The sequence below is a fragment of the Nerophis ophidion genome, linkage group LG03 (assembly GCF_033978795.1).
Source record: "Nerophis ophidion isolate RoL-2023_Sa linkage group LG03, RoL_Noph_v1.0, whole genome shotgun sequence".
NCBI lineage: Eukaryota > Metazoa > Chordata > Actinopteri > Syngnathiformes > Syngnathidae > Nerophis > Nerophis ophidion.
Window position 1 is genome coordinate 55,796,553 of NC_084613.1, and position 12,397 is coordinate 55,808,949.

Below are 12,397 nucleotides of genomic sequence, written 5' to 3' on the forward strand. Positions count from 1 at the left end.
TAACTCACTAATCCTCGCCTCCATGGTGACAAATAAAGTTTCTTACAAGTATCATCCCTGCAAGACGAGGAATAGCTAAACATGCTTCACTGCACACCATAGCTCAGTGGTTCTCAACCTTTTTTCAGTGATGTACCCCCTGTTAGCATGTTTTTAATTCAAGTACCCCCTAATCAGAGCAAAGCATTTTTGGTTAAAAAAAAAAAAAGGAAGTCAAATACAGCCCTATGTCGTCAGTTTCTGATTTATTAAATTGTATAACAGTGCAAAAGATATAAAAAATAACAAAAATTATGAATAAAGATTTCTACACATTGAAGTAATCATCAACTTAAAGTGCCCTCTTTGGGGATTGTAACAGAGATCCATCTAGATTCATGAACTTAATTCTAAACATTTATTCACAAAAAAAGAAATATTTAATATCAATATTTATGGAACATGTCCACAAAAAATCTAGCTGTCAACACTGAATATTGCATTGTTGCATTTCTTTTCACACTTTATGAACGTACATTCATAGTTTTTGAAGTGTTATTCAACAAATATATTCATGAAGGATTTCTGAATTTTTGCTATTTTTAGAATATTTTTAAAAAATCTCACGTACCCCTTGGCATACCTTCAAGTACCCCCAGGGGTACGTGTACCCCTATTTGATAACCAATGCCATAGTTCACCGGAGTCATGAATATAAACAAATGCATAGGGTGGATCCACACCAAACATCCTCTGTAATGATACCAAGTACAGGAGAGTATTTTTTCGATACTACTATGATTACATCGATATTTTTTGGCTTCAAAACATCTTGTTGTTGTGGATTTTTTAAATATTATGTATATAAACTCAGGAAATACATCTCTGGACACATCAGGACTCTGGATATGACCAATGTATGATCCTGTAACAACTGGGTATCATATTGATACTTAAATATGTGGTATGATCCAAAACTAATGCAAAGTATCAAACAACAGAAAAATAAGTGATTATTCCATTTTAACAGAAGTGTAGATAGAACATGTTAACAGAGAAAGTAAGCAGATATTAACAGTAAATGAACAAGTTGATTAATAACTCATATTCTACCACTTGTCTTTAATAATCTTGACAAAATAGTTGAATGCTAATTGACACAATATGTTACTGCGTAGGTCAGCGGACTAATAAGGAGCCTTTGTTTGTTTACTTACTGCTAAAAGACAAGTTCTCTTGTATGTTCACAATTATTTTTAAGGACACAATTGCAATAAGAATCATACTGTGTCTTTAAAGTACTGTAATATTTAAGATAAAGCTAATAAACCCCTTTTTTGTGATCGTCTTTATTTAGAAAAGTATCGAAATGCATTTTGGTACTGGTACTGGTACCAAAATATTGGTATCGGGACAACACTAATATTGAATCAAAATCAATGTTTTCATGGATTATTGAAAATTTTACCTATTCAAGGCTGTAATTACCCAACCTTAAATATTCCACTCTATAACTTATTTTAACAACAACTTTGTTTCCCATTATAAAAAGGTTGATTGGCAACACTAAATTGGCTCTAATGTGTGAATGTGAGTGTGAATGTTGTCTGTCTGTCTGTGTTGGCCCTGCGATGAGGTGGCGACTTGTTCAGGGTGTACACCGCCTTCCGCCCGATTGTAGCTGATATAGGCACTTGCGCCCCCGAGACACCAAAGGGAATAAGCGGTAGTAAATGGATGGATAGGTGTTTATAGCAACATACTGTAATAACTTGAAGTAAATAATAAAGAGTAAAAAACAATTACAAACTAAAAACTTAAAAACTCTAACATTTACTAAAAGCTTACCTTTTTTTATATTTGCATAGTATGTATATATTATTAATGTTGCAAATACAAAACCAACTTTACATCAAGAGATACATCTGAAGTTGTCAAACTACATCAAGCATTAAATCCATCCATCCATCCATCCATTTTCTACCGCTTGTCCCGCTCACTATATCTGAATGTGTTGTCTGACTTGTACCACTTTTATGAGCGGATCCCTTTTGGATTTAAGAGTAAGTGTGTTTAGTCAATATTAAGGTTGCACAAGGTCACTTTAAAGGCAAAGCAGGTTGTTGTACGGTCAGTGATCATATATTTATGAATATGTCAGTGCAAAAATGAGTGAGGACACTCCCAAATAAATCACAATGGAACTTTATTTTTTATTTTTCTTTGTTTTCCTTTTGAGCAATCACATTCAAACTAAAACCTTTAAAATGTTCTTGCTTGACAATAAGTATTGGGGTCTTTATAGAATAGAATAGAATAGAATAGAATAGAATGGACTTTATTGTCATTATATTTGCTTATAACGAGATAAAAGACTCCAACTCAGTAGAAGCATTTAAGTCTCACCTCAAAACTCATTTGTATACTCTAGCCTTTAAATAGACCTCCTTTTTAGACCAGTTACTCTGCCGCTTCTTTTCTTTTTCTCCTCTGCCCCTCCCTCCCTTGTAGAGGGGGAGGGGGGACACATTTGAGGTCCTCTCCAAGGTTTCTCATAGTCATCATTGTCACTGGCGTCCCACTGGGTGTGAATTCTCCCTGCCCACTGGGTGTGAGTTTTTCTTGCCCTTATGTGAGTTCTTCCGAGGATGTCGTAGTCGTAATGGTTTGTACAGTCCTTTGAGACATTTGTGATTTAGGGCTATATAAATAAACATTGATTGATTGATTGATTGAACTTAAGGTGCGGTAGTGGGAACAAATATGGGGTGAAATAAATAACACAAGAGGTAATAAATAAAGGAAATACTTATACTTTGCAAGTGAGTAATTATCTGTGATTAATCATGATTAATCCAAATGCAAAAGTGCAAATAATTTGATTTTAAATATGAACCTTTTAACAGCACTAATAAACGGGACATTTCCACTGTGGTTACACATGCCGTCATGTCCTCATACAGTACAGAAAATCATAGTCAGAATGAATAAAGATAACAATGGTAAAACAGTACGAGGAGACCTGACGATAAACAGGAACAACTGATGTATTTGTGTGCGCTTGTGCATGATGTGAAGCACAAACGCGACCCCCTACTGGTCCAAAGTAGAGTCCACTTAAGTATGTAACCACCACCACTCCTTTTACATAACGCACGATGGGAACGCTGCACACTCACTACGTGCCCACGGTTGTGTTTGTCCTGAGGGATCAATGATTGTTTTGATTGAAGCTACTTGGAGACCGTGTCGTAATGTGTGTGCGTGTGTGTGTGTGCGGGTTCTTGTATTTCTACTCTGTTTGAGACATCAACAAGGAAAAATACCTTCCATGTGAGGACCGGTGAGCAAGTTAGGACATAAATCATGGTCCCAATATGGAAAAGAATTGCATCTAATAGATAATGTCTCATTTGCACCCCTGGTGGTGAAATCTATCACCATGAGGGTGGTTCCAAAAAGGAGGGATTTTTTCAAATTGGCTGTGTGTCGGTTTTAAAAGTATTCCCGCTCTGGTTAACATATGAAATAAGTGTGAGTATAAAATTTAAGTTTTCCCCTTCTGGCCAGCATATGTAGTAAACAGTGTGTGTAAGAAATTGAAATGTGCCCCCTTTAGCCAAAATTGATTAAATAAATTAAAATAAATGTGTTTATGGCGAGGGCAGCACGATGGAGCAGGGGTTAGTGCGTCTGCCTCACAATACGAAGGTCCCGAGTCGTCCTGGATTCAATCCCAGGTTCGGGATCTTTCTGTGTGGAGTTTGCATGTCCTCCCCGTGACTGCATGGGTTCCCTCCGGGTACTTCGGCTTTCTCCCACTTCCAAAGACATGCACCTGGGGATAGGTTGATTGGCAACACTAAATTGGCCCTAGTGTGTAAATGTGAGTGTGAATGTTGTCTGTCTATCTGTGTTAGCCCTGTGATGTGGTGGCGACTTGTCCAGGGTGTACCCTGCCTTCCGCCCGATTGTAGCTGAGATAGGCACCAGCACCCCCCAAGATCCCAAAGAGAATAAGCTGTAGAAAATGGATGGATGGATGTTTATAGCGACATACTGTAATAACTTGAAGTAAATAATAAAGAGTAAAAAACAATTACAAACTAAAAACTTAAAAACTCTAAAATGTACTAAAAGCTTACCTTTTTTTATATTTGCATAGCATGTATGTATTATTAATAATGCAAATACAAATCTTTATATACTGTATTTCCTTGAATTGCCGCCGGGGCGCTAATTAATTTAAAACCTCTTCTCATTCCTGCACTTACCAAAGGCATGCGGTAAAACTAACCATGCGCTAATTATTTTAAAACCTCTTCTTACTCTGGCACTTACCAAAGGTATGCAGTAAAAATTTGAGTGTAATGTAAGCTTGGCCCTTAAATCCTACTGAATAGCTCTTAATCTTCTTCCCTTTTTGCGATTTCAAATTACCGGTATTGAAATCAGCCTCCACCATTTTGAAAATGATGACAGGGGAAGTGTCACTCGTGACCTCACGAGTTTGACCAGGCGGTAATAATAAGCAGACGTTAATTATTTTGCGAAGCGAGTTTGACTCGGCAGTAACTCAAGGCAGGCGCATACTATATGGTCTGCGGCAATTCAAGGAAATACGGTATCTAGAAAGGCTAGACCTAAAGAGGTAGGCATTTTTCAGAGGTCTCAAGAAGGTAACAAATACAAGAATGTGCCTGTTTGAGTGTATGTGCATGTGTGTGTGAGCGTGTGTGAGTGTGTGTGCATGTATGTGCGTGTGTGTGTGTGTGTGTGTGTTGTGTGTGTGTGTGTGTGTGTGTGTGTGTGTGTGTGTGTGTGTGTGTGTGTGTGTGTGTGTGTGTGTGTGTGTGTGTGTGTGTGTGTGTGTGTGTGTGTGTGTGAACGATAGGCAACATTTATATAACCTGTTTTCAATATTCTAATTTGACCCTTTTTTTTTTTTTTTTTTTTTTGATGGAGATGGACTTCTTTTCCCACCCTCCGTTTTTTCCATTTCCGTTCCTTCTGTGAGTCTTGCAAAGGGCGGAGAGCCAAGAAGAGAAATCATGGAGGCAGGCACGGATCATTAGCTATATTTGTCCCCACTTCCTGCAGAAGATGATACATCTAGCTAATTACCACATGTTGCCAAAGCCTATCGCACATGACAAGCGGCCGTCTCCGTGGCGGAAATCTACGTTGGCACCGGCGAGCGTTACATAGCTGATGCTCTGTGACTATTCATGAGCCGGAGTCAGAAGAGAGGAGGAACTATCAGATGCCTTGTGTGAATGAGATTGTCGTGGAAATTATTTTAATTATGTATGTTTTCTGTGTTCTTCCTTCCATGTGTAGAAAATGAATCTGGAGGAGGCGTGGTGAGCATTTCCTCTCCAAGTGAAAGCCAGCAGGTCACGGTGGAAGCAGAGGTCTGGAAAAAGAGTCTCAACCCCAAACCATCGCAGGTACACTCAATGTACCCCTTTGTGCACCTGAACATGTGCCGATATTGTTTATGTTTAGCGACATAACTGGGTGCCAAATTCGGTGCTTTTTGTTGGTACTATAGATTCACCAAAAAAGGCTATCATAATTTGATACCTTTGTTGCAATTGTGAATTTTGAAGTGAATTATATTTATATAGCGCTTTTCTCTAATGACTCAAAGCGCTTTACATAGTGAAACCCAATATATAAGTTACATTTAAACCAGTGTGGGTGGCACTGGGATCACGTGGGTAAAGTGTCTTGCCCAAGGACACAACGGCAGTGACTAGGATGGCGGAAGCGGGAATCGAACCTGCAACCCTCAAATTGCTGGCACGGCCACTCTACCAACCGAACTATACCGCCCCTGGTTGCTCTTGGTGGACTTTTTTTTGATTGATTGATACTTTTATTAGTAGATTGCACAGTTCAGTACATATTCCGTACAATTGACCACTAAATGGTAACACCCGAATAAGTATTTCAGCTTTTTTCGGTCGGGGTCCACGTTAATCAATTCATGGTAAATTCATGGACAAAGCTCTATAATGTGGCAATTGCCAACAAAGTAAGCGTGCTTGATAGAAAGCGCTCAAAAGTAAGGCTGCACGTTTCACAATGCGCTAGCTCGATGTTGATTTACACTGGAAATGCCATATGCATGCTACGGTTCAGCATTATTGATTTTACATGGCGGGCAGCACGGTGGAACAGGGGTTAGTGCATGTGCCTCACAATACAATGGTCCTGAGTAGCCCGAGTTCAATCCCGGGCTCGGGATCTTTCTGTGTGGAGTTTGCATGTTCTCCCCGTGACTGCGTGGATTCCCTCCAGGTACTCCGGCTTCCTCTCACCTCCAAAGACATGCACCGGGGATAGGTGGATTGGCAACTCTAAATTGGCCCTAGTGTGTGAATGTGAGTGTGAATGTTGTCTGTCTATCTGTGTTGGCCCTGCGATAAGGTGGCGACTTGTCCAGGATGCAACCCGCCTTCTGCCTGAATGCAGCTGAGATAGGCTCCAGCACCACCACAGAAAGGGACAAGTGGTAGAAAATGGAGGGATGGATGAATGGATGATTCAATGGAAAGTACTGCTAACATCCACAGTAGTTTAATGCCCCCACTCATCTATTTCATAAATATCATCTCTTAAGACTGACAGAGTTCAATATTTATCAAAATGCTTTTTTAACCTAACAAGTCATTTACAGGCTGAATCTTAGGTTTGGTGGTTTGGTTCCTATCTACCATCCCCAGCATGCCCACAACACTCGTAACTTAGATCTGATAACATGTAAACATTGTCTACTGGCTTGTACCGCTCACATTGTTGTATGCAGGGGACCAAAGATTTGGAACCAGCTCAATGAGAGCCTCAAGATGCTGTATCCATTCTCCAACTTCAAAAAGAAACTGAAAACTTACATATTAACCACATATCTTTAATGCCTCATGTGGGGTAGACTACTGTTGGGTTTTGCATGGTTGAATGAATGTATGTATGTATGTGTATGCTTGCTTTAGTACTAGTATTTTGTGTTTATCATATAGCGTTGTTGTTGTTTTGTTTTGTTTTTTGTTGTTGTGCTTGCTACCATGTTTCATCTCTCCATATATATATATATATATATATTGTCCTTTGGACCCCCTGTCAAAAGCTTCTTCTAGCCTTTTTGAGGGACCCTTTCACGTACCATCATCTTTAAATGATGATATTTATCAGTATTGTAAATGTTATATGGTATTGTGAATAAACTTGTAAACTTGTAACTTGTATAAAGTATTGTATTAATAAAGTTCAGTATATACCTTGGAGAGTAAATTTTACGGTATTTCTTTTAAGCTGCTTCTTTGTCAAACGCAAAATAAGCAGCTTTTCCATATTTTCATGGATAAATGTCTACCGTTTAGATATTACTTTAACATTCTTGGCTGGTGTTGGACTTGCTTTGTCAAGTTGGCTAGATACACATGTTTTTTATGATTTATTTCTTGAATTCGATGAATACTAAATGGTAAATGGGTTGTACTTGTATAGCGCTTTTCTATCCCTTTTTAAAGGCCTACTGAAACCCACAACTACCCACCACGCAGTCTGATAGTTTATATATCAATGATGAAATATTAACATTGCAACACATGCCAATACGGCTTTTTTAGTTTACTAAATTACAATTTTAAATTTCCCGGGAGTTTCGTCCTAAAAACGTCGCATAATGATGACCCCTACGCAAGACGTCCCGCGTTTTTAGGAAGTATGAGCGCTACGCGCACACACAGCTAAATGTCGTCTGCTTTAACGGCATAATTACACAGTATTTTGGAGATCTGTGTTGCTGAATCTTTTGCAATTTGTTCAATTAATATTGAAGAAGTCAGAGTAGAAAGATGGAGTTGGGAAGCTTTAGCATTTAGCCACACAAACATACGGTGAATCCTTGTTTAAAATTCCCGGAGCTGAAACTTTACTATGGATCAGAGCGCAGTCAAGCAGACATGGATCCCAACTGAATGTCAACCAGCAGGTTTCGGTGCGAAATTTGTGGTCAAAAAGTCCGTTTTTACCGGAGAAAAGCTGAGCTTGTGCCGTTCATAGCTGCCGTCGACTCCCCTGAGACACTGCGCGTCAAGACACCCGTGGAGACACCCTTGCGACTATCAGGTACTATTTAACTCACTAAAACACTAGCAACACAATAGAAAGATAAGGGATTTCCCAGATGTATCCTAGTAAATGTGTCTAAAAACATCGGAATCCATCCCAATGCAATCGTGTTGTTTTTTTTTTAACTTTTTATTTTTTCTAGTCTGTCGCTATCAATATCCTCAAACACAAATCTTTCATCCTCGCTCAAATTAATGGGGAAATTGTCGTTTTCTCGGTCCAAATAGCACTTTTTGTTGGAGGCTCCCATTAAAATCAATGTGAATATGAGAGGAGCCCCCACACTTGTGACGTCATCGTCTGCGACTTCCGGTATAGGCAGGGCTTTTCTCTTAACACCGACAGTTGCAAACTTTATCGTGGATGTTCTCTACTAAATCCTTTCAGCAAAAATATGGCAATATTGCGAAATTATCAAGTATGACACAAAGAATGGACCTGCTATCCCCGTTTGAATAAGAACATTTCATTTCAGTAGGCCTTTAAGGAGCCCAAAGCATTCTGACACTATTTCCACATTCGCCCATTCACACACACATTCACACACTGACGGCGGGAGCTGCCATGGAAGGCGCTCACCAGGACCCATCAGGAGCAAGGGTGAAAAATCTTGCCCAAGGACACAACGGACGTGTCTAGGATGGTAGAAGGTGGAGATTGAACCAGTAACCCTCAGAATCCTGGCACAGCCACTCTACCAACTTCGCCACGCCGAGAATATCATCTCCTTCTTCTTCTCAGCACTGTCCTTCACTTTCATTTTCTTTTTTACTATTGTTGAAAAAACATACCTTTCAAACTCTAGCTTTATGCTAACACTAGCGAGTTAGACCAGATGCTTGGATCGGATATTACGGAGTTCTCCTTGACATTGGGATGCTTGTAACTCAAATTTCTGCTCGTAGATTCAAGCATAACAATCGGCCACTCTTAAGCTGAGGATCCATTGTAGCAGTAAAAATAAATCAACTGACTAAAAAAAAACAACTCTTAACCATTGCCACCCTATTCTTGGTTTAGGCTTGTACTTAGCAGCCAGGACAGACGCATACCCCGCTTACTTGAATCACAATGACTTCCTTTTTTTTTCCTATGATTGTCAGCACTTTTTTTCATTTTTACCATCACTGGCAACCGTCTGTGATGGCATCACAAAGCCAGAAAACAAAGAAAAAGTATATCCTTTAGATCAGAGGAGTCAAATCTTTATTTAATTGAGGCTCACATACTGATAAATCAAAGGATCAAGGAGACATATTGATATTTTCATTTTCAGAACCATTACAGCTAGGGATGTCAAATAATGGCTTTTGCCGATATCCGATGTTCCGATATTGTCCACCTCTTAATTACCGATACCAATATCAACCGATACCGATATATACAGTCGTGGAATTAACACATTGTAATGCCTAATTTTGTTGGATATATTAAATAATGTAACAAGGTTTTCTAAAATTAATCAACTCAAGTTATGGAAAAAAATGCCAACATGGGACTGCCATATTTATTATTGAAGTCACAAAGTGCATTATTTTTTTTAACATGCCTCAAAACAGCAGCCTGGAATTTGGGACATGCTCTTCCTGAGAGAGCATGAGGAGGTTGAGGTGGTAGGGGGTCATAGGGGGTAGGGGTAGTGGGAAGTGTATATATTTTAATATCCCGGAAGAGTTAGTGCTGCAAGGGGTTTTGGGTATTTGTTCTGTTGTGTTTATGTTGTGTTACGGTGCGGATGTTCTCCCGAAATGTGTTTATCATTCTTGTTTGGTGTGGGTTCACAGTGTGGCACATATTTGGAACAGTGTTAAAGGCCTACTGAAACCCACTACTACCGACCACGCAGTCTGAGAGTTTATACATCAATGATGAAATCTTAACATTAGAACACATACCAATAGGGCCTTTTTAGTTTACTAAATTGCAATTTTAAATTCCGTGCAAAGTATCCTGTTGAAAACGTCGCGGTATGATGACGTGTGCACGTGACGTCACGTATTGTAGCGGACATTTTGTTCCAGCCCCGATCCCAGGTATAAGTCGTCTGCTTTAATCGCATAATCTCACAGTATTCTGGACATCTGTGTTGCTGAATCTTTTGCAATTTGTTCAATTAATAATGAAGACGTCAAAGAAGAAAGATGTAGGTAGGAAGCGGTGTACTGTTTCCTTGTTTACATTTCGGAAAGATGACGGTGAAGCTTTACTATGGAACAGAGTGGTCAAGCGAACGGGGTTCCCTCCCACATGTTAACCGGCAGGTTTCGTTGAGAAAATGGTGCTAATAAGTCAGCTTTTACCGTAGACATGAGCAGAGAGCTTGCGTCGTTCCTCGTGCAGCTGTCAAAGAGGCAGCTGCAGACTCTCTTGTCTCCTCCCTCCGGTCGCCCCGAACGTGGGATGCTTCCACCGTGGAGGAGAGAAAAAAAAAATCTCAGCCCGGCCCCAACGGCTGCCTTCGCTTCGCCTCGTTGAGAAACGTGGCTTCCCTCAGAGACACTGGCGGTCACCACACCCGTAGCCACACACCTCCGACTTTCACTAAAACGCTAAAACACTAGTAACACAATAAGCAGATAAGGGATTTTCCAAAATGATCCTACTAAATTTGTCTAATAACATCTGATTCGCTCTGCCGTCTAGTTTTTTTTTTTTCCTAATCCTTCACTCTCACTCTCCTCATCCACAAATCTTTCATCCTAGCTCAAATTAACGAGGAAATTGTCGCTTTCTCGGTCCAAATCGCTCTCGCTGCTGGTGGCCATTATTGTAAACAATGTGAGGATGTGAGGAGCTCCATAACCCGTGACATCACGCGCACACCATATGCTACTTCCGGTACAGGCAAGCTTTTTTATTAGCGACCATAAGTTGCGAACTTTATCGTCGATGTTCTCTACTAAACCCTTTCAGCAAAAATATGGCAATATCGCGAAATGATCAAGTATGACACATAGAATGGACCTGATATCCCCATTTAAATACAAACCTCGTTTCCATATGAGTTGGGAAATTGTGTTGGATGTAAATATAAACGGAATACAATGATTTGCAAATCCTTTTCAACCCATATTCAATTGAATATGCTACAAAGACAAGATAATCGATGTTCCAAACTCATTAACTTTATTTTATTTTTTGCAAATAATTATTAACTTAGAATTTCATGGCTGTAACACGTGCAAAAGAAGTTGGGAAAGGGCATGTTCACCACTGTGTTACAACACTCAATAAACGTTTTGGAACTGAAGAAAATAATTTTTGAAGCTTTGAAAGTGGAATTCCTTCCCATTCTTGTTTTATGTAGAGCTTCAGTCGTTCAACAGTCCGGGGTCTCCGCTGTCGTATTTTCCCTTTATAATGCGCCACAAATTTTCGATGGGAGACAGGTCTGGACTGCAGGCCGGCCAGGAAAGTACCCGCACTCTTTTTTTACGAAGCCACGCTGTTGTAACACTTGTCTTGCTGAAATAAGCAGGGGCGTCCATGATAACGTTTCTTGGATGACAACATATGTTGCTCCAAAACCTGTATGGACCTTTCAGCATTAATGGTGCCTTCACAGATGTGTAAGTTACCCATGCCTTGGGCACTAATACACCCCCATACCATCACAGATGCTGGCTTTTGAACTTTGCACCTATAACAATCTGAATGGTTATTTCCCTCTTTGTTCTAGAGGACACCACGTCCTCTGTTTCCAAATATAATTTTAAATGTGGACTCGTCAGACCACAGAACACCTTTCCATCTTAGGTGAGCTCGGGCCCAGCCAAGCCAGCGGCGTTTCAGGACATTGTTGATAAATGGGTTTGGCTTTGCATAGTAGAGTTTTAACTCTCACTTACAGATGTAGAGACCAACTGTAGTTACTGACAGTGGTTTTATGAAGTGCTCCTGAGCCTATGTAATGATATCCTTTACACGCTGATGTCAGTTTTTGATGCAGTAGCGCCTGAGGGATCAAAAGTCCGTAATATCATCGCTTACGTGCAGTGATTTCTCCAGATTCTCTGAACTTTTTGATGATTTTACGGACCGTATTTGGTAAAATCCCTAAATTCCTTGCAATAGCTCGTTGAGAAATGTTGTCCTAAAACTGTTCGACAATTTGCTTACTAAGTGGTGACCCTCACCCCATCCTTGTTGGGGAATTACTTAGCATTTCATGGAAGCTGCTTTTATACCCAATCATGACACCCAACTGTTCCCAATTAGCCTGCACACCTGTGGGATGTTCCATATAAGTGTTTGATGAGCATTCCTCAACTTTATCAGT

The 12,397-nt window shown here is 39.9% G+C and overlaps 1 protein-coding gene across 8 annotated transcripts in view; it reads left to right on the top strand.

Moving 5' to 3' along the window:
- myt1lb (myelin transcription factor 1-like, b) overlaps positions 1-12,397 on the top strand; it is a 598,322-nt gene that overhangs the window by 105,734 nt on the left and 480,191 nt on the right. For all 8 annotated transcript variants that reach the window (XM_061895654.1, XM_061895661.1, XM_061895656.1 and 5 more), the window contains exon 2: positions 5,320-5,429. The gene's annotated coding sequence lies outside the window, so the exon portion shown is untranslated. The remainder of the gene's footprint in view (positions 1-5,319; positions 5,430-12,397) is intronic.